The sequence below is a fragment of the Cygnus olor genome, chromosome 1 (genome assembly GCF_009769625.2).
Source record: "Cygnus olor isolate bCygOlo1 chromosome 1, bCygOlo1.pri.v2, whole genome shotgun sequence".
Classification (NCBI taxonomy): Eukaryota; Metazoa; Chordata; class Aves; order Anseriformes; family Anatidae; genus Cygnus; species Cygnus olor.
The window spans coordinates 117904354-117930111 of record NC_049169.1 but is presented as its reverse complement, the minus strand read 5'-3'; the positions used below and the strand labels follow the sequence as shown (position 1 = coordinate 117930111).

Here is a 25758-nt window from a genome sequence, read left to right as displayed (position 1 = left end):
AGTGAAGTATTCCTATCCTTATAACAGATTTGTAGCTCTTGAACCTTGTCAGGAGGTGGAAAGTCATTTTGCTGACTCACACAAGCTGCCAGGTCAGGTGGGTCTCATTAGCTCCAACCAGCTGGGATAAAAAACCTGAGTATTAAAGACTAGAAAGGGGAAAAAAAAGAAAAAAAGAAAAAAAAAAGAAGAAATCAAGTAAGAGGATATAGGGAGGATGGAAAAAAACAGCAGATGGTACTTTTGTTAGCTGCTGTGGGTTAGAGGAAGTATTGATAATGCTGTTTGGTTTCAGAACCTTGTTCTTAGTATAGTTGTTGAAGTAGCTAAATAAATGATAGGGAGTTAAATGGGATTGAACCCTTTCAGTTGAATTCAATAGGTTGATTCTTCTGGGCCTTTATTTATCTGTTTTCAGAGTGTTTCTATGCCAGCCTATGCTAGCAGTCTTAAAATTGTATGAGGTAAGTCTACTGCATACCTGTAGTTAATCTGTGTGGCTGCAGCAATTTGGAGTTACTGTATACGCTGAGCTAAGTATGCATTGCCTATTTGTCTTGGGCTTCTGCACCTTTAGTAGCCTGATGGTTTCTTGCTCAAAGACAGTTATTTAGCTGCTACTAGAAGAAGCTGTGTTTCATCTAAACAGGTTAATATGATAGGCTAGCAAGCAGGATAGGTGGCTAGAGATTTTGCTTTACTGTGCGTAAATTCTAGGTATAAGAATGTCTATAGTGGAGTTTTAAAAGCTAGATGCTGGAGCCAGACTATCTTTGGCTGGTGTAAGGACTGGTGGGAGAAAAGCTTTTGCTGTATATTTTCTACATTCACTATGCTGCTTTGCTCTCCCAGATATTGGGAAACTGAGGCACACAGGGCAAAAGTAATTCATTCACTTTCTGAATGTGTGGGAGGTGTGGAGATTTGAATCACATCTCAGAATCTTTCATGAACAACAGCAAATCTTCTGGTGTTTTAGATTTTTCTCTTAAAGGATCAAGTGACACGACTGCTAGACACTGCTATATAGTGGAGCTCTGTAAGCCAAGCCTGTTGTGCTCTGCACCACACAAACTGCTCTTCATCAGTGGGCATTTCCAGGGGAAGTAAAGAGCAGGGGCTTTTAACAGAGAGTTAGGAAAAATACATAAGCAGGTGTTTTCCTTTTAAAAATAAGCAGGACTAGAGATTTAGGTGAAAAAAATATTACCAGGGCAGAACAGTTTGATGTATGCTGAAGGAGGGGAGTAAAAAAGAGGAGAGGGTGCGTGATTCCTAATACCACCTTTGTCTAGAAGCATGCAGTAAGGCTGCTAACATTTGTGCTTTAAAAATACAATTACCATCTGAAGAAGTGAATTTAGACAGCAAGCAGAGGCAGAATGAGAGGTAGGGGCCAGTTCATGGCTGCAAGCTGCAGTGCATGGGTGTCAGTTAATGTTGTTCTGGCACTAAGACACTTAAAAAAAAAAAAAGAGAGGGGTGAGGGAAGGCAGAACAACAAAACATCCTGTGAAAACTGTGAGCACTCGTGGTTCAAGGGAAAACAACGTTCTGGCTAGCAGGGACATTTAGACTGTAAATGTGACAAACAAAAGTTTACATATTGCTGCAGGTTATACTGCAGGGCTCTATGACGTTGATGTGAGTGCTTGGTTAAGTAAGAGCAGTAGGGGGAATAGAGAGCCGCTGCTTAAATTTTAGGTAAAATATTCTTGCCATTCCACATTGATACAAAAAAAAGTCTGTGTCCATATGACCTGATTCTACTCTTGCTTGCACCAGCAGATGAAGGACTTGCTTTCTGGAGGTTAATGGCTTTAGACTGGTATGTAAATCAGAGAAAAGTCTGATCTTAAATCTCTAGGAAGCAGAAAATAGTGACACAATTTACTGCAGACCTCTTCCACAGAGGAAGCCTGTGGGGGCTGGCAGGGAGGGGTTGTGCAATTAGAGGAGCCTTCAGCAGTGTCATTCATTCTGCATGTGTCGTTCCATTTCAGTGCTGGTGAGCGTGTGGATTTGAGGAGGAGGAAGGAGGTGAAAGGACTCTGCAAAGGGCTGTCTCAGATCCCACGAGGGTGTGTTCATGCTGTCCCTTCCTGATGGTGTCTTTCAGGCCAAGTTCCCTGATGGTCTGTGCTGTCTCACCTTGGGGTGTGTTTGCAGCATCAGAGTGATGGTTCAGGGGGAGCCTGAGCAGCAGTAAGCTCCTCCAGCCTTAGTGACTACTCTGTGTTTGCAGCTATGTGTCAACACAAACTCACCCCACACAATGTGGTGCAGCAGAAAAGGTGATACTACCATGCCATCGTCACTGCAGGACTCTTCCTAGCCTTAGAAAGGTGGAGGAACACCAGGGTCCTGGGCAAAGAGCAGCATGTCTGCTCGTCCAATAGATGAGCCCTATGTTGGAGGAGCATGAACATGGCCAGATTTGGCTTTGCCCCAGTTGTGATGAAGAAGTAGTACCCTAGGTGGACAGGATCAGACACCTTGCCCATTCCTACTCCCAGTTCCCCAAAGCTCAGTGCCCCAGTCTGGCTTTCTGTTCTGGTTTCTCTTTTCCTTTCATGACCAGGCCTTGTACCTCAGAGGCTATTGCCAGCTCAGGTCTGCCCCCAGCAGAAGGACTAAGGGGCATGGTTTAGTGAAGGGACTTGGGAGGTCAGGTTGATGGTCAGACATGATTAACACGAAAAGGAGGACTAAGGAGAATCTCCATCCTTTACTGGATGTGGGGGGAAACTTAGTGACGAGAGAAGAGGAAAAGGCTGAAGTGTTTAATGCCTTCTTTGCCTCAGTCTCTAGCGGCAAGACCAGTTGTTCTCTAGATACCCAGTACCCTGAGCTGGTGGAAGGGGATGGGGAGCAGGATGTGGCCCTCACAATCTCTGAGGAGATGGTTGGCGACCTGCTACAGCACTTAGATGTACGCAAGTCGATGGGGCTGGATGGGATCCACCTGAGGGTGCTGCGGGAACTGGTGGAAGATCTGTCCAAGCTGCTTTCCATCATTTATCAGCAGTCCTGGCTATCAGGGGAGGTCCCAGTCAACTGGCAGCTAGCAAATGTGACGCCCATCTACAAGAAGGGCTGGAAGGTTGATCCGGGAAACTATAGGCCTGTTAGTTTGACCTCAGTGCCAGGGAAGCTCATGGAGCAGATTATCTTGAGTGTCATCACGCGGCACTTACAGGGCAAGCAGGCGATCAGGCCCAGTCAGCATGGGTTTATGAAAGGCAGGTCCTGCTTGACGAACCTGATCTCCTTCTATGACAAAGTGATGCACTTGGTGGATGAGGGAAAGGCTGTGGATGTGGTCTACCTTGACTTCAGTAAGGCTTTTGACACCATTTCCCACAACATTCTCCTCGAGAAACTGGCTGCTCTTGGCTTGGACTGGCATACGCTTTGTTGGGTTAGATACTGGCTGCGTAGCCAGGCCCAAAGGGTCGTGGTGAATGGAGCTAATCCAGTTGGAGGCTGGTCACTAGTGGAGTCCCCCAGGGCTCAGTACTGGGGCCAGTCCTCTTTAATATCTTTATCGATGATCTGGATGAGGGGATCGAGTGCACCCTCAGTAAGTTTGCAGATGACACCAAGTTAGGTGCGTGTGTCGATCTGCTCAAGGGTAGGAAGGCTCTGCAGGACGATCTGGATAGGCTGGAGCGATGGGCTGAGGCCAACTGTATGAAGTTCAACAAGGCCAAGTGCCAGGTCCTGCACCTGGGGCACGACAGCCCCAAGCAGAGCTACAGGCTGGGAGATGAGTGGTTGGAAAGCTGCCTGGCAGAGAAGGACCTGGGAGTACTGGTTGACAGTCAGCTGAATATGAGCCAGCAGTGTGCTCAGGTGGCCAAGAAGGCCAACAGCATCCTGGCTTGCATAAGAAACAGTGTGGCCAGCAGGATTAGGGAAGTGATTGTCACCCTGTACTCGGCTCTGGTGAGGCTGCACCTTGAGTACTGTGTTCAGTTTTGGGCCCCTCGCTACAAGAAGGACATCGAGGTGCTCGAGTGAATCCAGAGAAGGGCAACAAAGCTGGTGAGGGGTCTGGAGAACAAGTCTTACGAGGAGTGGCTGAGGGAGCTGGGGTTGTTCAGCCTGGAAAAGAGAAGGCTCAGGGGTGACCTTATTGCACTCTACAGGTACCTTAAAGGAGGCTGTAGCGAGGTGGGGGTTGGTCTATTCTCCCAAGTGCCTCGTGACAGGACGAGGGGGAATGGGCTGAAGTTGTGCCAGGAGAGGTTTAGGTTGGATATTAGGAAGAACTTCTTTACTGAAAGGGTTGTTAGGCATTGGAATAGGCTGCCCAGGGAAGTGGTTCAGATACCATCCCTGGAGGTCTTTAAAAGACGTTTAGATGTAGAGCTTAGTGATATGGTTTAGTGGAGGACTTGTTAGTGTTAGGTCAGAGGTTGGACTAGGTGATCTTGGAGGTCTCTTCCAACCTAGATGATTCTGTGATTCTGTGTGATAATCTTGATGGACTTTAGAAACCTAAATGATTCTGATTCTGTGATTTCTGAGTGGGCATCAGAGATGCTCCCCACATGTGTTGCTCACAGGTGTGTGTGTAGGCAGAGAAGGATCTGATGAATGTGGTGTCCAAGAGATAAAAACTCCTCATTGTGCTGACCTGTGACTTTTTGTGGCACCTTTCTGTCACCTGTGTGACAATGAGGAGGACAGGAAAGGCAACGCAAATCAGAGTCTGAATGTCCACTTTGTGCTAAAGAATGAGATTTAAAGTCAGGGAGAACTGCAGTAATTAGATTCAAAGGGCAGAGAAAACAGTAGCATGTTCACCATGGAAATAAGCCATCTGAAAAAACAAATGGATCCCTGGTGTAATTTTATGAGCTTCAGCAAAATTAGTGTGGGATCAATAGCAGGCATTGAATTGAAAGTTTTCAGGTGAGAAATATTAAGTGCACAGGTCTTTGCCTGCTGTGGAATGGATAATGTATTTCTCCTGCTTTGTCATCTGCAGGCTCAAAGGCTATCTGGGATTGGCATCCATTTGTTCTTCTCTTGGACAAGATATACATGTTCTTGGGAGTCCAAAGTCCAGTTGTCTGCATGTCTGGGGGGCAGTACCAATAAAAAGGCAAAGAGCCTGAACTCTTCCTACCCTCTGAGTGATGACTGGGATGCCCAGGTGAGACAGGACATAGAAGTACATGCTGCTAAAACTTGTGCTTCTGTTTCTGCAATGGACAGATAAGTGACCTCAGGGCTTCTAGGGTGGCATTTCCCATATATGCTAGAATTCATTCTTCAGGAAAGGAAAAATAATGTAATATATTCTGGCATTGCCTACATGATATAGGATTCTATCTGCATTAATCTGTTCCTTCATTTGCTGTTTGCTGTCTCATACCCTTTCTGTATATTTTTCTTCTCGTTTCATTTCCTAATGAAATGTGATTTTCCCTAGTTTTCTAGTTCCCTTGAATCATCAACAAAAACCTGGCAAGACTTTTTTTCCAAGGTTTACTACTAATACACTTATAAAAATAACTTTAATCAATGCTACATCTTAGGGAATTCCGAAGTAATTGCTAGAATACAACTAATTATTGTGCTGTTACTTTACTCTTCATTTGTTATTCTTCTGTGTGGTCGTAACTTTTGCTATCTAAATATTAGCTCTCTGATGAACACTCCCATTAGGCTAAGCTTTTTTCCTCGAGAAAATGTGTAATTTGCTTAATTACTTTCACTCATCTGCTTAACTCCTGTGCTACCATGTTACGACTTCTGAGAACACGATTTATAACTTAAAAGGCTGAGAACTATGAAGTGGGAGGGAAGGGAGGTGGCTTCAGTTCTGAGAGGACTTATGTACTGTGGGGGATTATCTCCAATAGTCTTTTTTAAAATGATAAAAAGCCAAAATATCAAAAACTTTTGTTTCCCATGAGGTTCAGAAAAGTTTGGGGATAAGTGCTTTTTTTTTTTTTTTAATTTCCCTCAAGTGAAAGTTGAATATTCTGTGCAGGATTCATTTCAGTTTGAAATGAAGTCTTTTTTTTTCATCTTTTCACTAAGAAATTACTTATTTGTAATGTTTAAAGCAGTTCCACTGAAAATGTATGTACTCTTATCACTTGCAATGTGTTACTGTGTTTTCCATTTCCACATATGCTGTAGAATATGCTTTTTTTCTTTGCTAATAACCTTGTTTTTTTTGCCTGTTCTTTGATGGTATGTTCCTAGACATTGTCACAATGAATAGTCTGTGGTAGTTCATCACTCTTTCTACTGAAATTAGTATATTAGTAAAGAAAAGCTATCACCGAGATCTGCAATTCCAGCAGAAGCTTCTCTGTCTTCCAATTTCTGTAACACCGTATGCTGATATGTAATAAAGACTTGAAAGAGTGCCCATAAAAGATACTCTTTCCCTAATTTGGTTAGAAAGGTTCTCGTGAAATTCTTGCAAGCATCAGACTTTATTTGGATTCTCATGTAATGTCTTTTGTTGTTGTTGCTTTCCTTTTTTTTCCTTTTTTTCTTTTTTTTTTTTTCCTTTATCAGATGTCTGTTGACCTTTTTAGGATTGTTTCCACTTCTATTCCAAGTTAACCCCACTGAACAATAGCACAAACTATGCAGACCCTATGATGGTCAGGTCCTCAGTGTGTCGAGCAGCAGTGGGTTACACCAGCATGGGGCTAACTCAAGAGGTCCAGTCCCTGATTCCTCTCAGGTTCTTATCTCCTCAATTTCCAGTTCAGTGGTGTGTGGTCATGGGCAAAGCACTCAGACCCAAGGGGCAGCACAACACAGGAGGCGTGTTGGCTCTCTTGTTTTCTTAGTGCATCTTCACTCACCAGTTCACAGAACTATGTTAGTAGCAACACTGATTGGCTTTATCTCCCTGTGCTTGTTGGCAAGGGGGAGGAAATTGCTGCTGCTTGTATTTGCAGAATAAGGAAGAGGAAGATGTCCTCCTGTGAGGCCGCATGAGGAACAATGGCAAATAAGAAAAAACTGAAGTATTGGTTGAATTCCTCTTGCCCCTGGCATTTTCTGTAGTGCTACAGAGAGCTCTAGGTGGCTTAGTTCTCATCTATCTGTGATTTATTGTAAAATGTCCTCTTATACATTCTCAGTCTCTGCTTAATGAAGAGACAGGCATCACGAGAGTAGTTTTTAATAGATTTATTAGCCAGTCATATGTATTTAATTAATATATAGCACTATATTCTACTTACAGGCAAAAATTAATAACAAAGAGAAACAGATGGACATTTTTGTCTTGCAGAAAATGAAGGCACACTTAATTCTCTTTGCTGGTGATGTAATCCTAGATTGATCTGCTGCCAGAGGTTCTGGTGTTAAATTCATCTGCTAAATTATTCAGGGTGTAAAGAGTATTTGTATCAAGTTTGCCAACATAATGGCAAGCAGCCTGTCTAGGAAGGATGCAGCTTCATTCATTCACTTGGTGAACTGTCTGCCTCACCTGCCCTCTCCCTTTCCTCCTCCTAACAGTGTTGTTTAAAGTATTTTCTTAGTGCATGGAGAAACCTTACTCGGGAAGCCAAATAGACAGCAGGGCTGTTCGTGCCAGGAGTATGTTCATGCAGGCTGTGTGTGACCTCAGTGATACCCTGCCAAGGTCAGGTGGAGGTTGGCAAATCAGTCACACTTACACAGGGCCCCACTGGGATGGCTCCTCCATCGTGTTAGCAGCTGTGAGCACTGACTGCAATAACACCCTCCCAGGCCTTGCATGATGTTACTGGATAGTCATTTAGCATCATAACTACTTTGATCTGATTAATGCAAAGGTTTCCTTAGGAATCAGTGTCAGGATTCTATGGAGTGTGTGAACCTATCATTAATTAGCTACAGGTGGCCTTTTTGTGTTAGAGGGATAATAAATATGACTTCATATTGCTGAACCCTCCTGGAATTGGACACCATGAGTAACATGATCCCTAAAAATGCTTCTCTGTTTTCTTTGGTTTTCGACTCGCTAATCATCTATACTTTTTTTCTGTGAGTGTAAGCCACACAAACCATGTATAAAGATATTAAAAGAGCGGGACTAAGATTCTGCAGTTACATTAATATGAAGACAGAAGAAAACCCAAGAATGTCAATATCTTCTACAATGGTTATCTATAGGAAAAATTGTCCCAAAATGCAGATGACATTTGCAGATGATGTGCCTATGATGTAATGAGTATGTCACTTTAAGAAGAGCTGAGCAGGTGATCTATTTCTCTTCTGAAAAAAAAAAAAGATGAAAAATAATACTGATTAGGTACAAGTACTAAGTACTCAGGCCAATCAAAGCATTTTCTCTTGCATCAGAAACACTTTGTTCTGACTTCTGTTTTTTTTCCAATCTTCTCATCCCAAGCTCAAAATTTCTTTAGAAAGGGGAGACTGAAGAAAGCTAGTTGTTTATTTTTAAACAAAATATTTGTCATTGTTTGACAGCTTACAAAACACATAGCTTTGGATGCAATGGCTTTTTCCTACAGAAAAAAATCTGATGTTCAAATTCTGATCAAATGGTTTCAGCATGTGAAACTATGTACTATATTCAGTTATTCTGCCAGGTACTACCCCTAATGAGGCTGCTCAGTGGGCTATTCAGTCATGAACCTTAAATGCTATTCTTCAGACAATAAAAAAGGAAGGAAGCATCAAGCAATTGGGATGGGAAAACTGAGATTTGAGTAAGGGGAAAGGGTGAAATCAGTGGACCCGGGAATGCTGTTAGGCATAGCGTCACCATTAAAATACAAAAGAAAGCATATGGTGAACTGTGACATGATACTCTGTATAATCAGATAATTTAGCAAGATTTAGTGGGTTGCTTTATGACTGAAGCATGGAATAGAGCAATAATTATTAATCTGTCACTTCCATTGACTTTGACTACATAGGACAATTGCTGCTTGATGTACTCTACAAATCCAGGCTGGTCACATTCTCCCTTAAACTGTGTTAATTTATGTTGTCAGAAGCTCAAATTAGTTGGTCCTAGGGATGTCCTCCCATGCCTGCTTTCCTCTGTTAATGTCTCTTCTCCTTACAGCTGGGAGACAGGTAGGTACGGGAATGGCAATGATGTCTCAGCTCTGCTCTGGGAACCTACAAAACAAAGGAAGCCTGGGATGACTGAACAAGTACAACAGCTCCCTTACTGAGGTGACCCAGATCTATCCTACTGTTGGCTCATGAGCGAGCTGCAGACTGAGTAATTCACCTTTGCAGGATTCCTGTCACCCATGTGGACCAAAAGGCTGGGTGTGAGGACTGGCACTGCCACCACGATGGCCTTGGAGGCACCTGAGGAGCTGAAGTCTGTTTTACTTGCTGCAGTAAGCCAGAGCTATTGCATACAGCTATATTTATGGAGGGTTACTGATACAGCACTGAATATTGATTCTTGTCTCAGTTTTTCCTTTTTCAAAGTGCCTCCTGAAACAGCAGAATTCTGATTGTCAAAACACAGCGATAGTTAGCAGCACTGTGAGGATTTTATCCTACAGTTTAAACAAAAATGATGTTTGACATCAAGTAAAAAAGGCTTCCTCAAACTCCCTGAGTCTTACCCCTGCACAAACACACAAACAAGTTGCTCTGATTACATGGCCTGAGACAGAGGTGCTGCAATTCATCTGGCTGCTTTGTCTTCAGGGTGCATAATACATCTGCCTTTCTGTAGCCAGACAGGCATACTTCTTGCTCACCAGTTTCCCAGCCGCACAGAGATGAACACATTTTTCTGTCTAAAAGCTGAAAAGTAAACTGAAGGTGCTGAGAGGAGAAGCTGCAGGGTTTAGTGGCTGGACTGCAAAGTCTGGCTGCTTTTCTTATCCTCCTTATTGATCGCGTGTCTTCAGTCTCTCCTGCTCTCTGCATGTTTCCCTTACCATTGTTCTGTTGCTCCATCTCTGGCATAGACAATTTGTCTTTCCGTGTGTGCTTGGTGCAACAGGCTATGCTGAGCCAAGGAAAAAAAAAAAAACAAACACATATGAAGCATCCTATAGAGGTGTGTTTGCTGTAAGGGCTTAATCTCATGTGCTTGCAGATGATAATGGCTGCTTGCAGGCATAGTGACAAAACACAGACCCCTCCAACAGAAGCCATTCCCGCAAAGGTGAGGATGGCAAACTGCCAGCTGTTCCCTGTGGCCTTCAGCACACAGATCTGCCCTCACCTTGGGTCTCAACGCTTGTCTGTGTGTGCACTTTCCCTGGCAGCTCTCTGGTGCAGGGAGTTCTCTGGGAACCCTGTATAATCTAGAAAAGACTGTCAGTGAGCAAGATTCTCCCAGGCCTTCTCAGCCTGGTGGTTTGGCCTTGTTCTGGTGCCTGTGATGCTTCTCCACAGTGCTACAACCCATCCCACTGCATTGCTCCTGGAGTACATGCCTGCTTGCATGCTGATACATTTTTATTTTTTTTAGTGAGAAATTTTGTTCCTGTCACTGCTGTTATTGATGAGTTAGCACTACTGCTGTCTTTTGTTCAATTTATTGCTGTGATCCATATTTGAGCTGCAACTGTCCTCTCTTATTGTGGGCCCCGCTTTTCAACACCCCGCCTCTGGTACTCTGCCATCAGTCCCCGTTCCCCGTGCTTCACCTCTTTTCCCTGTGCTCAAGTCAGGGACATGCACAGCTCTGGCACCAATGACTTGATTATTAAGAACAGCAAAACATCCCCCTGCAAAACTGCTGAACCATCTGCATATAGCAGAGCATATGACATGTAACCTACTGCTGTGTTTCTGGCTGTCCTGGCTCCCCCCGCTCGTCCCTCAGTGCTTGCTGTGCCACATGCGTCAGCATAAAGATCACGCTCTGTAGGGGTGGTGCTCAGTCTCTGTCTGGGCTATAAATCCCTGTGTACCATGGAAATGACAGGGAATCGTCAGATAATCTCTCATGAAACTAACGGTGCTTCACGAGGTCGTGCAGATTATAATTTTTATCAGTTTTGAGTTTTTGCTATCCTAAGTAACATCTGCTAATGGTCCCTCCTCTACACAGGCTGATGATCACCCAGTATGCTGCTGTTTTTATTTGCAAACGTGTAATTTATTGGCATTAAAACTGTGAGGGAAGCTTGGACTAGAATTTCATGATTCTTTATTGTACCTCTTCCTTAAAGAGGGGATGTGTAGTATAGACATGGGATAAACAACAACTTTGTCAGGTGGTTTGTGTTTTTCCTTTCCGAAGAAGGATAAGAGGATTTGCTCTCAGCAGTGCTCTCCCGTTATATACTCGATAACAGACTGAAATAGGTTTAATATAATTCACTTAGCATTGTGGGAGGATACTTTGCCAAGTAGTGGAAACTGGCTTGTGGCAGCTTAAAAGGTCATTGCTGCGTAAGGGTGCCCCTTCATGCATTATCTGTGAGCACAGCTTCTGATTTACTGTAATTGATTTTAAAGCCTGATAGTTTGCCAAATTGATTTATAATATGAATCTCTGATGGGATTGAAATTTTTGAGTTCAAATGCAAGTGGTAAAACTTCATCAGCCCAACCTACTTTTGTTTGCAGCCTCTGCCTTCCTTATCATTGTGGTTAACTAACGTTTTCCACGGGAACTGGTAGAAATCCTTCAAGGCAACTCTGAAACATAAAGGCACACATGGGCATTTTGTCTAGCACCTCCCTTGTAAGACAAGACAATGCAAATAGAAGCCAATTTAATTAGCAACAACTATGGGTCTATTTCTGGTCTCATATAGGCAGATCTTTTGTGTGACTTCACTGTTTCACTGTATTTATTCCTGGATTACATCCTTCTCACTGTGGTCAAAATTATGTCTAATGTCCTTGTGATACAGGAGAATCTTCTAACTAGGAAAGTGCCTAAAAGCATGCAGCAGTTTAAAAAAAAAAAAAAAAAAAAGAACCACTAATTTAGAGGGACTACAGTAGAAGGAAATGGTAGAAGTGCTGCCTGTATAATAGAATAATAATAATAAACTGTAGGACAATGCCTTTGATTGGCTGGGTGCTTGCAGGAGAAATCATCTGATTTATCAGAATCAAGTAAAGCTGGAAAAAAATCTTTAATACCAAAGAGAATAATTTCATTTCCACATAGAACACAGAAAAGAAAAAAAAAAAGTTTTATCTTATCTGATTTGTAATAAACTGTAATATGCCAAGAAATGTATAGAATGCAGGGCTCTGAAATAATTTTATCGTGACAGAACAAATATTTTTTTTTTTTGGTATATTCATCTCTGTGTGGGTTTGGGCTGCTGGCCAGCATGGTGGCAAGCATATTTGCATTGCTCATGCTTCTGCATGTGAACTTTAAAGCTGATGGTATTCCTGAATGTTCGTGAGACAGTGACAGGTAACTGCAAATGAACTCATTCACAGAGTGAGAAAACAGAGGTGAAAAAGTGTAAGGGTACCTCACAGGATGGCTTTAACACTGAGTGCCTTGTCTGCTGTGTTGTTCAGTTTTTCCTTCCTCTAACTGCAATATGCTTACAGAACCCTTCCAAAAATTCTGTCCGTCAGTTAGTATACCTATTTTCTCCTCAGTGTGAGTTGTTTATTTAATTCCATAAAGTGTTAAGCAGCAGGAATCTTTGTGAATGACAATGAAATAGTATAATTGAGCAAAAACTTGGGTCAATTTATTTTAGTCATCTTGTATTACTACCCTTATTAATGATGAGTGCTGCATGAATCTCTTACCGTCAAAGCCTGAAAATTGACCATTTTGGGTCACTTTAGTATGCAAAGAACTGGATTGGCCAGAAACAGAAGTACCTTTGAAGTATCGTTGGCATTGAAAATGTCTCCAGCAGTGATCTGTTGGTCTGCTCTAATTACTAGGCTTAAATTCTCATTGGCGTTTTGTGAAAATGATGATAAAAGAAATCTTTATCTTTCAGTGTGATAGATGTACCTGTTGTTTTATCTCATATCTCAGCAAGGGTGAGGGAAGCCTTTGGTTGCAGGACGTTTTCAGCAGCTGATGGTACTTGGCCTTGAGTGCCAGCAGGGCAGAGAATTCAGTCTCACAAGGACAAGTTACGGAGAAAAGAATAAAAAAAAATATTAAAAAAAAAAAAGATAGCTCACTGATAAACTGAGACACGCCATCTGTTGCATCTAAAGTCTACCAAAGGTTTTTATGCAGGCATCATCAAACTATTGACAGACTTCTACAGCTCAGGTACCTGGCAGATAAGGAAATAGGAAAGAAATCAAATGTTTTATGGGAAATATTCTCAAAGCAGGTGCCTAACTTGTTTCCTGTACACCAAGGTTTCCATTTTGTTGCTCTCACCTAATGACATGTCATCTGTTATAAGGAACTTTTTTGACATTCAGAGCAGCCAGGCACATTCGTTTCCATGCAGTTAGCCTAAGATTATGGGTTTTAACCACTGATTCAGAGATGTCACATGTATCAAAACTGTCATATAAGCCCCAAACTCCCAAGCTGAGATCTTCTAGGAAAGAAAAAATGTGTACCACACAGGCCATCTGATGAAGCCAGGACATACACCTCCAGCCAAGAAGACTGCACAGATTTGAGAACATAATGGAAACTCCTGATGCAACTTGAAGATTTGTGCTACAATTTGCCCTCTGAAAGCAACTGAATGTCAGTCCTGCTGCAACAGAAAGATTATGCATTTGCTTCCTGCTCTGTTACTGCAGCAGAAGCACTTGAAGTTAAAGGATGAAGTGTACTGATGTTAATTTCGGCCCTGTCAGAAGGCACGGAGTGGAAGATTAGAGGCATGGAGGAATAAGTGTACCCATGTGGCTTCTGTTGCTCTGCCTTTGAGACCGTTTATGTTTTACACAATTAGATCTGCACCACCAATGCACGTTCTTGTATGATGTTATCAGGCCATAAAATAAGATGCCTTCTGTCGCTGGGCTGAGGAAGACCAAAAAATAAATAAAAAATAAAAACCACATGTATGGCACGTCCTTTCTAACACTGAGAAGCATTAATCAGAAGACTGAGATGTATCTGCAGTTTCCTAGACTTGTAATGACAGGACCCCAACAAGCCAAAAGAACTTCTTTTTGAAGACCTCTGCTTCGGCTTAATCTCCTAAACTCCACCTGTTTCTTGTCTTCCTGCTCTGCACTGAGCCTGCCCTGCCCAATTCTGCATCTGTGAAGCATCTCCAGACTGAGATCCACATGGAGCTGCTTTTCGGTGAGGAACAAGCTCCCCTGTTCATACAGGGGCTCCACCTTGCTACAGAGCCATAGCAAAGCCACCATAAATTGGAAGCCTTCTTCTCTGTTGCCCAGCCCCAAATACTTTTAACACAATGTCCTGCACCAATGTACGGTATGAATGGCTCATCAATGTCGCCATTCACTGAGTTGTAGTGAACAATAGTCACCTTTTCTAAAATGATACTCAACTAAGAGGATGACATTGCCAATATTATGAAGGACGTGGTCACAGTGGAGTCTTATTCCAGTTTTCCCTACTTCTATCAAGCTTCCTTACCTGGTCATCTTTATCAACTATTACCCCTTCTGCCATTAAGGGGTGCTCTGTAACTCAGATGTTAAACTTTTAGTTTAATTCTATGTTTCCCGTGGGGAAAATTACCTCAATTTCAATTGTCTTTCAGTGCTTTCAGCTTTCACTGGAAAAACAAACCACATTTTTCCTTCAAATATGATCATGTTTGGTCTGAAAAGATGACAGAAAGATAGTTTAAGCACTGTTCAACAAATTTACCAAAATAAGACTGCTACCCTGGCTCAGGCTAGGCAGCATTTCTGTATAGAGCCAAATGCAATGCAACTTTCATTACGATGGTCCTTTTTCAGTGTTGTCCCACCATCCCTCTGCCACATGCTTGCAGTTTAGGAGCAGCTGTGCTCTCGTTGCATGGAGTCAGCCAGGAGCCAGTTCAGCCCAAATTACAGTTGCACTACATGCTTCTAATGTGTGTTTGTTTCAGTCTTACAGATGTACTGGTTTCAGGCTAGCTGTTCCTATTTTCTCACATAATAACAAGAATAAATGCTCCCTAATGCTTCAGGGAGAAAAGCAGACTTTTCCAGGAGGCTCCAGGAAGGGCAAAAATGCCTGGTCTCTGTTTTAGAAGTGCAATAGTTGACTAGAGCTGAGAAATGATCAGGTCCAAATAGGTTTATTTGCATCTGCATTTTGAAATAGGGACATTGCTGCTAAAGCCAGGCATTATGTTACAGAGTTGAGAAAAACAGGAATTTGTAAGACTGTCACAAGGCACATAAATGAGCCAATAGAACTCAAGGCTAGTTTGTGATGAAGAAATGTAAGGTAAGCAAATATTGGGCAGGTTTGTGTATTTTTCCCCTATTATTTTTTTTTTGTGTGTGTGTGTTTCTTTTTTTGTTGTTTTGTTTTGTTTTGATTGGTTGGTCGTGTTTTGTGTCCAGGGTTGTTTTCTTCTTCTGGCTGGATCTGAGTCTGATGATATTTGCGTTTTTAATGAAGACCATAAGAAATTGCATGTGGCCTTTTTTTCTTCCAGCCAGTGCCTGGCAGAAGGATTATACTTGTGAAATCTATGAACCCAGCATAATACAAAGGAACCGTACACCAGCTTGGCCACACTTCCAGCCTAGCAGGCAATAACAATACATTTGTTGTGCTTCATCTATCCTTTGAATTTAAAATGATTGACAGCTTGTAGCTGCCATCTGTCAGTGGAAAATCCAGTTATTACAAGAAAGCAATTTACTCACAAAATTTGAAAGATTCTACCCTACTGCCTTCATTGTCAAGATGCAAAACACTGACGTGATAAAAAATGTGGTAGCCATCATTTCAGGATTTTCTTTTGTGTCCCTTGATGGGATCATGTGTCTGCCCCAGGCGTCTGCACGTTAGCTGTAAAACCACTCCTGCTAAGCATTAGTAGGTGGAGATTCAACCAACTGCTGAGGAGTAGCATGAATGAAATTTCCTTTTAAACCAAAGTGTGAAAGTGAGGATGCTCACAGGAAAGTCTGCTTTTGTGACTGATATAACAAATATTCTCCCCATCTGCTCCTAGTCACTATGAAGGCAGGAATGTAACACCTGGAAAACATCTGTAAAAGGTTTTTGTGATGTGGCCACCTAGACTGAGCACCTCTGGATGGGTATGATTCTATACCCAGTTATGATGCTGCTCTCTTCAGAATGTAGAGATGGCCACCAACTTTAGGAAGATTTGCTGAAGTACTGGTGCTTTATCAAATCTGGTACCCGAGGAACCCCCAGAATATCTCTGGAGCCTACCCAGCATGTGCCCCTCTGCTGAAGGCTTCCTAGGAAGAGCAGAGGCAGCTTTAAGCAGCCAAAGGCAGAGTGGTGCCCAGGGTGTGCGAGTAGTGTGTGCCAGCATCAGGTGGTGAGGCAGTGCTGCAGCCCGGCGCTGGGAGGATGCTAAGAGCTGGTTATCCACCACCTGAGAGTCCACTGCTGATGATCAGTAGCCATCCATGCTCGTATTTGCTTGTCTTATCAGAAACAGCCTTTCAGGGCAAGATTTGACACAGGACTGGAAATGTTCTGGCTGAATGATTCTGGCTAAAGTTGCTAGTTTGTCCAAACTGATGCACTTCATAAAGATTTGGCAATCAGGAGAAATTTGTTTTGAAAGTTAATGAGAAAAAAACTTTGAAGAGATCAGGCAAGTCTGGTCAACTTCTTCAATATGGAAAGTTTCAACCTTTCTGTTTCAAACTAAGTTTGTTTTATTCTTTTTTTTTCTTTAGTCTATAGAATGTGCTAATTAGACTGATTTTTTTTTTCAATTGACAAAATATCTCTGAATGATACATTCAAGATTTTTGCTGTGGGCTTGTGTTCTTTTCTCTTTTTTCTCTGTATGTCATTTTATTCCAGAGTGAAGGAAATTTTAAAATTCCTTGGGGATAAAGAAAAAAAAAAAAAACAACAATAAAAATCTTCAGATTTTCTCTCTTCTTTTGCGCCAGATTACATTTTTGTCACAGACTTGGCAGATGGCTCTTTCACCTACACTGACTTCCACCAAACTTCAGCTCATAGACACTTGAGAAGATGTGGGTAAGCAGACTGGTAATATTTTGTGCTCTTTTTTCTAACAGTAAATGTTCCAGACTGAAATAGAAACAGTTTGGTGCCTAAACCCCTCTCTGTTATTATGAAGCTTACATGTAGAATCAATGAATGTGCATTCAGGTAACCCATCATTAACCCAGAGACAGCTAAAATGTCCTGCTAGGTCTATATTCTTTAATTCCAGAAGAAAATAACAGTAATAGTAATAAAAATGAAACTGGGATGTGAAGGAAGAGCTGTTAGATCACCCAAACTGCTCACTGCTTTGCAGAAACAGGTCAAGGAGAGGGAACTCCTGTCTGGGAGCAGAAGCAGCCAGATCAACACGTAATCACGTCCTCACTGAATGTAAATCTCTTTGGTATCTTTTGTATATTTTAGAAGCAGGGAAATGATTTGAAGAATATGCTGACCTAGTTGATTCAGGGGTATTAAGATTCAATCCAATTTTAGGACTGTGCATTCCCAGGGGGCAAAGGAAATTGTATCAACTTTCTACAAAAGCTGTCTCAGGAGCTCTTAGTAATAGCCAAAACCTTTTATTGGCACGATGCCACCCTAATTAACAAGAAAAGGCATTGGGAAGAAGCTCCACAGAAAACAAAACTGAGGATGAAAACTGGCAGTGTGGCAAGGGGAAGACACAGAACTACACACAATGCCTTAAAATTTCTCCTACTTCCAAAAAAAAAAAAAAATCTGTGCCTGAACTTGGTATAATGCGGGAGGGGATCCTCACGTGCCTGGTCCATTAGTAAATACTGGCAGGTGGTAGCTATGCAGTGGGTGCAAGCATCTAGAAAAATGTTTGCTCTGTACTGCTGTAGGCTTGCTAGCAGGCAGGCAAATACCTAGGCATATTATCTGCTTGCTGCCATGGGGGCCTCTGCAGAGGGAATCAAACCCCATTAGTTTCCTAAGCAAGCTAGCAGCATGCTGCAGCTGGAGTTACCATGGGACTTCAACCCACTACCAAGTGACAAAATATGCAGCAGCAGTAGCTCTGGAGTAAGGGCATACGCTTGTGGTTTAACTCGCTTCTGTAGCTTGCAACACTTAGGATAGCTGCAGAAATGTCAGAGGTTACCTCTCAGGGGAGCAAACCACCTTGGTGAATGTCTCACGGTGGGATTGGTTGCTTGCAAGAAACTATACTTCAGCTAGACTATGAAATGGGAGGCATTGTAGGTTAAAACAGCTCAAAGCCAGGCTGGAGAGTCTTTTAATTTAAAATTGAACTGCTTCAGTCATTTTTTTTTTTGTTTTGAAAGTGAACAATGTTTTAAACAAGCTTTGCAAAAGGTAATTTTTTTTCTTATACTATAAAACGTTAGATTATGAAATTATTGATATTCTTATTTTCAATAGTAAAAGCAAATTTTCTTTCTAAATTTCTAGAATTTTTCAAGTTTTGTTTCATTATTATTTTTGAGAATAGGTTGTTTTTTCTTGGGGAAAAAAACAATTTGAAAGAAAAAACACTAATCTTTTTTATTCTTACTTCCTACAATCTATTCCCTTTCCTCAGTTATTCATCTAATATTTTGCCATCCTACTAGACAGGAACAATTAGATGGATGCTTTAAAAATAATCTCCGTGTTTTTGTAGACCCATATTTGAATGCTATGGGGTTCATTTTCAAGTGATCGACATAGTTCAGGCACAGCTCCCCTCACATCAGAGTGAAGACCCAGAACACTTGGTTTTGTTATTAATGTGCCTTAAATTTATTCTCTGTGCAATTAGAAGACTTGCATAAATATAAGCAAAATATAATGAAAACAGCAAAAGTTGGACTGACACGTGGAATGACTGGGACCATTTGTGTGACTGAAGATATGTCCTTTGTTTTCAGAAGCTCTTTAATGGGATAAATGAAAAACGGAACTGAGGTAGAGGAAATAAACTTGCTGTGAAAATGGGACTAAGGAACGAAAACACATTTGTACTAGTGAGTGTGAAGGTTGCAAAAGAGGGAAAAAGTGTGTACTATGTTCTTAGTATGATACTACTACTAAAATATAACTAGCCATTTTAGTGGCCAGCATACTAAAATTAAAGGCTATAAAGGAAACAGAGGAAGCAAGCTGAACCAGCTACACACCTGACCCTGAGCATTCAAGCAAACTGACCTCTGGGGCACTGGTAAATTGGCTTTGGGGATAAAACAGGAATGGAGCTGTGAGATCAAGAACCTCATACACTTGTATGATTGCGAAAAAAAAAAAAAAAAAAAGAAAAAACAAACAAACAAACAAAAAAAAACACCACACAACTGGATTTTCAGCCTCCAACAGTTCTCAGGCAGCTGGGCTTTGTTCAAATGTGGGGATACCACCGGAGTAATAAAATGCTCCAGGTGCTAGCAGTTGTGCTTGCCGCAGTCCTACTCTATTGGGTGTTGCATGCTTTAATTTGTTTTTATTTCTGCTAATGAAAATAAATAGAAATGAGAAAACTCCAGGGAGCAAAGAAAGAAACGGCATTTACGTTTCAAAGCTCGGCAGCCTGCTCTCTAGTGTGCAGTTGCAGTGCAAGGTAATGTTCATGCCTTGTTAAATAAAAAACAAAGAGCAAAAGAAGAAAACAGAGCTGTTTTACCAGAGAGCACAGATTCCATCTCCTATTCACCACTTTGCAGATTCTTTGCAGTCTTTGGCCTGAGGCTACATGAACATGCATATCTGAATTTGAAATGCAATAGCTGAAATCTCTCCTTCCACCTTGAATACACTGACAAAAGCATCACGAAATTCAGATTCATGTTGAAAGGTATGGAAAGTTCCAAAAGAGTTAGTCTGCTATCTGTTTAACACAAAAAGAAGAGCCAACAGGCCTGTTTTTCAGTTCCTATATCTCCAGCAGAGAATGAGAGCTTGAGCCCAGTGCGTTATTATGGAGGCCCTCAAGCCATTGAATAGGAGCAATCCAAAGCATTCATCCAGTTTCACTCCATCAGCTCTTCCAATTAGGCCTGAAAAGGGGTCACTGTGAAACCTCCATCTCTGTCCTTGCTGCTAAAAACTTCAAGAGAAGTGGCAATTAAAAGTCTTTCGGTTAATCAGCACTCTGCCTTCTGCTTGGTTTGCAGACAATAGTCAATCAACAAGACTTGAAAGAGGCTGGCAAGGATGCATGTAGCACTGCCCCCATGCAGCAGCTTGGATAAAATGATGAGTGCATTACCCTGAAGGATATCAATTACCCTGAAGGATGTCACACCAAAGCAAAGGCTTAATAATTCAGCCCCGAGACCAGCACGTGTTGTTTAGCAGTGGAGCCAGCTGTCATGCTTTCTCAAGTTGTGACCTCATCGGATTTACGAAGTAAGCTGAACTGAGCTGCATTTATATTTGGCTCTGAAACCTCTTTTGAAAATCCAGAATAATGCAGGAAGTAGTGATGTGGATTCAACAGTGAATATGATTCCCTTCCAGTGTTGGACTGATGTGGTGTTTTAGCACGGAGTGAGGAAGCAATGTGCTACTAGCAGGAGCTGTATTTCATATAAGGTATTAGCTCATTTTTATGAAAATCCACACAAAGCTTGCTCAAGGGATAGGTGCACTGCAGCACTTTCAATATAGAGTTGCCACTGATACTCCAAAAGAGAAAGAAAAGCAGAAACTGAACGCGTCCTCTAGGACTTGAGTGCCCCACTCCCTTACCTCTTTGCAAGTTACAGCATGACATTTACAGCTAGTGCTCTCCACCTTTGCTCTGTATTCAGCCTGCAAAACAAGTCCTCTGCTTCAGTGACCGCCCCCCCCCCGCGGGTTTTCCTTGCCTGCATCAGTCCACACAGTCGATCTTTTAACACTATGTACTTTGATGTGAGAGAGAAAGTAAAGGGATCTGGCCTCTGTTACTGCTTTATCTACTTGCATTCCTTCCACATTCACTTTTCCGTGCTCCTTCCTCTTCTCCCTCCCCATTTGCTTTCCTTCCCCCAACTGTGCTGACGTTAGAGATAAGGTAACTCTTCATCTCAGGACCAGAGTCAATTCTTAAAAAGTCTTGAAGACTCACCTTCTTCTTCCAGTTTTACTATGGCTCCTGCATTGACATAAATAAAGGTGCACTGGTGTATTTCTGAGCCGCCTCTAGCCACTAGCATCAATGTGTTCCACATAATTTTCTATATTTCCAAGATTTAATAAGTAACTCAACTTTCTAGATGAACCGTTGGTCTTCATGATAGATTTAGAATCCATTCTGAGTACAGTAGATAGCTGCCCTTCATATTAGGGTGTCTAGTATCTCACCAAAAGCATGGGATTTCACCATGTGCTTTAGTCTTCTCTAGTTTACATATTTGCTTGTTGCAAAATGAGTGAAGTCCCCAACCTGTGAGAAAAGGCTGCCTAAGGAAATGTACTCCCTGTGGCTTGTTGACTGGGTGGGTGAGTCAGTCAGCATTCACTCCTCATGTTGCTGGTGCTCTGCCCACTTGGACATTTGAATAAAGAGGTTTGGATGGAGTCCTAAAACTGGGAGCAATTGGAGCATCCTGGGTCACAGTAACAAACACCGGAGAGTCAGAAAGGCTCTAAACCCAAAGGTCTAGTGGTCTGTGATGGTTTTACCCTGCTATGCAGTTGAACTTTACCACAACTGCTCACTCTCCCCTCCCCAAAGGGAAAGGGGAAGAAAATGTGATGAAAAGGGCTCAAGGGTTGAGATAAGGACAGGGAGATCACTCATCAGTTGTCATCATGGGCAAAACAGACTCAATATAGGGAGATTAATATAATTTATTTCCAATCACTAGCAGACTAGAGCAGTGAGAAACTAAAAGCAAACTAAAAACACTTCACCCCATCCACCCTCTTCCACCTCCTCCTCCCTGAGCAGCACAGGGGAACAGGGAATGGGGGCTGCGGTCAGTCCCTCATGCTTCATCTCTGCCGCTCCCTCACGGTCACTCCCTGCCCCTGCTCCACGCGGGGTCCCTCCCACAGGATGCCGTCCTTCCCGAACTGAGCCTGCGGGGGCTGTCCACAGGCAGCAGCTCTTCAAGAACTGCTCCCACACGGCTCCGTACCATGGGGTCCATCCATCCCCCAGGAGCAAACTGCTCCAGCACGGGTCCCCCACGGGCGGGCGGCAGCTCCCCCCAGCCCCCCTGCTCCTGCGTGGGCTCCTCTCCACGGGCTGCAGCTCCGGCCCGGGGCCTGCTCCTGCGGGGGCTCTCCATGGGCCGCAGCCTCCTCCAGGCCACATCCACCTGCTCCACCGGGGCCTCCTCCACGGGGGGGCTGCAGCATGGAGACCTGCTCCGTGTGGGACCCATGGGCTGCAGGGGGACAGCCTGCTCCACCAGGGGCCCCTCTCTGCACAGGCTGCAGGGGAACTGCTGCTGCCTGCCTGGAGCACCTCCTGCCCTCCTGCTGCACTCACCTTGGGGGCTGCAGGGCTGCTTCTCTCACAATTTCTGACCCCTCTTTCCCAGCTGCTGTTGCATGGTGTTGTTTCCCTTTCCTAACTCTGCTCTCCCAGAGGCCCACCCAGCGTCGCTCCCTGGCTCGGCTCTGGCCAGCAGCAGGTCCCTTTTGGAGCCGGCTGGAGCTGGCTGTGGTCTGACATGGGGCAGCTGCTGGGCTTTGCTCACAGAGGCCACCCCTGCAACCCCGCTGCTACCAAAACCTTGCCATGTAAGCCCAAGACATGGGCACACACATCTTTTTGTCTCTCTCACACAATAGGGATCTGAAGCAGAACCTGTGTCCTGCCACTCTTGGTGTGAAGAATGCTATATTCCATTATTCTGGGCAGGTAAGTTTTTTCCTTATTTTCATAATGTGATGCCTCATGCACTATACAACCAATGAAGGCTGTGTTATATAGGAGACAGTGAGAGGCAGAAAAGTTGAATTTTAACACTTTCAGCTGTGTCACATATCTAGTTTCTGCACAAATTCAGAAATCCGTATATGACCCACAAGCAGCTTACACAAGAAACCATCATCTTGCTAATAATACTCAGATGTAGTTTTGAATAGCAAATATACATGAAGGGAGCTTTCACTAGCATAAAGGAAGAGTTACTGACAGGATAATAGCACTGAGGGATGTATTTTGGGAATTTCTCACTAGGTACATGGGACTGTGAGGTTGGTCCCCTCCAGAGCAGGCTGCAAGGTGCTGCATTTCTCCTGCACACCTCAGTTATTCTAGTTGTGTGTTCAGAGGATAGATAAGCTGCTAATGTGCAATATGAATTGCATTTTTAAGAGTCTGTAAAATGTTTCCAGCTGAGGTTACCCCTCAGACTCATTTGACCTTAGGGAAAAAAAAAAAAAGACACTCGTTGGGTGATTTTCTATATCCTCGTAGGAAATGTTTTAAATAAGTTAAATGAACCTGTATTGGGTTTACATGGCAAAGGTTTGGTAGCAAGGGGACTGCAGGGATGGCCTCTGTGAGCAGAGCCCAGCAGCTGCCTCATGTCAGACCACAGCCAGCTCCAGACAGCTCCAAAAGGGACCTGCTGCTGGCCAGAGCCGAGCCAGGGAGCGATGCTGGGTGGGCCTCTGGGAGAGCAGAGTTAAGGAAGGGAAACAACACCATGCAACAGCAGCTGGGAGAGAGGGGTGAGAACATGTGAGGGAACAAGCCCCCTGCTGCCCCCAAGGTTAGTGCAGCAGGAGGTGCGCCAGGTGCCAGAGCCAATGTTTCCCTGTAGACTGTGGAGAGGCCCCTGGTGGAGCAGGTGGAGACAAAGCATTATGGACTGACCGCAGACCCCATTTTCCTGCACTGCTTAGGGGGAGAACGTAGAAGAGAGTGGATGGAGGGAAGGTGGTTTTAGTCTGCTTTTAGTTTCTCATTGATCTTGTCTGATAGTAGTAGGCAATAAATTTTGTTAATCTCCCTACTGTGAATCTACTTTGCCTGTGATGGTAATTGGTGGGCAATCATACTGTCCTTATCTCAACCTGTGAGTCTTTTCTTTTTTTTCCATCGTTTTCTCCGCCTGTTCCTGTGAGAAGGGGAAGTGAGAGGGCAGTGTAGTGGACTTTCGTTGGCCATCAGTGTGAAACCAGTACAGAATGTCTCCCTGAAGGTGCCTGTATTTCTTCCTGAGAGTACAGGACTCCAGGCAACTGTTGCACAGGTATGTTGCAGATATCCTTCAGACTAGAATGGTTATTCATATCTGGAAATAATGCAAATCTTCTTTAAATATGCAAAGTGACCAGGAAAAAGAGGAGCTCTTTTAGGCTATCTGTCATCTATTAGTCTACTACCTTGCTCATTTGCTTTTTCTTTGGAGTTCAAGATTAACATCCACTTTAAAGAACACAGAGAAACAGCAAAATACTTTCATATTTATTGTTCATCATCAGAGAAAGCATGGCCTGTTTGGGAAGCTAAAACCATGTCCTCAGTGGAAGAAGATGGGTACAGAATCAACAGCTGGGCATGAACTTAATAACAATGAAATATTTTACTCCAGTTTGGGGATCCATAGAAAGAGTTGCTGCAAGAATGGATTCTCTCAATCCATGCAATGATGAGATGCTTGAAGTGCTGAGTACCCAAAGGTCGCCTTCAATGACACTCAATAATGACTCCTCTAAACTTCAGAAGCTCTTTGAAAGACCAAATTTAATGTGACCAATATAACCAAGAGATGAGATTTGGCATAATTTTTGAGAAATTTTTATTTTCCAATGTCCTGGTTTCAGTTAGGACAGAGTTAATTTTCCTCCTAGTAGCTGGTAGAGTGCTATGTTTTGGATTAGGATGAGAAGAGCGCTGATAACATGCTGATGTTTTAATTGTTGCAGAGCAGTGCTTACACCAAGCCACGGACTTTTCAGCTTCTCGCTCTGTCCTGCCAGTGGGCAGGCTAGGGGTGCAGCAGGAGCTGGGAGGGGACAGACCCAGGACAGCTGACCCAAACTGGCCAAAGGGGTATTCCATACCATCTGACGTCATCCTAAACAATACATAGGGGTGGCTAGCCGGGGTGGGGGGCCGGCTTCTCCGGGATAGGCTGGGCATTGGTCAGCGGGTGGTGAGCAATTGCATTGTGCATCACTTATTTCGTACACATTATTAGTAGTAGTACTATTATTATTATTATTGTTATTATTATTTTCCTGTCTTAATAAACTGTCTTTATCTCAACTCACAGGCTTCACTTTCCCGTTTCTCTCCCCCATCCCAGAGAGGGAGGGGGGAGGGTGAGCGAACGGCTGTGTGGTGTTTAGCTGCCGACTGGGTTAAACCACAACATCCAGATTTAAAACCATTTCTAATTTTACATTCCTGATGGATCATATGAATTTCATATATATATGTATTCACATATACATATACATATACACGAACAAGTATACTGCTAAGCTCCTGGAAAAAGCACAGGTGTATTTTTGTTTTGCATCCTGAAATTAAAATTTCAGCAGATGAAAAAGTTCATTATTCAGAAATTATTAATCATTTAGCTAAAATGTGGGGTTTGAGTCAAAGAACGGAGATGGGGATGGTCCTCAAACTAGCTAGCTCCCTGTTTTCATATTTCTTTTATGCAAATATTTAACTCTGCAGCTTTTGTGACAAGTTCCATTCTGGAAAAAAAAATATTTACGACTGATTTATTAACCCTTCAAATGTAAGGGACAGTGGAGATGATAGCCAGAAGATTAATGTGCAAGCATCGCAT

The 25758-nt window shown here is 42.9% G+C and overlaps 1 long non-coding RNA gene across 4 annotated transcripts in view; it reads left to right on the top strand.

The window, feature by feature from the left end:
• The first annotated feature begins 215 nt into the window (after window positions 1-215).
• LOC121064184 overlaps window positions 216-25758 on the top strand; it is a 34405-nt gene continuing 8862 nt past the window's right edge. The window contains exons 1-6 of one of the 4 annotated variants that reach the window (XR_005816393.1): window positions 216-464; window positions 4997-5164; window positions 16981-17071; window positions 20179-20413; window positions 22793-22862; window positions 24080-24204. This is a non-coding gene — a long non-coding RNA (uncharacterized LOC121064184). Of the gene's footprint in view, window positions 465-4996; window positions 5165-9067; window positions 9708-16980; window positions 17084-18942; window positions 20414-22792; window positions 22863-24079; window positions 24205-25758 lie in introns of those variants that run through there. The other 3 variants (XR_005816391.1, XR_005816394.1, XR_005816392.1) reach the window with 3 other exon arrangements.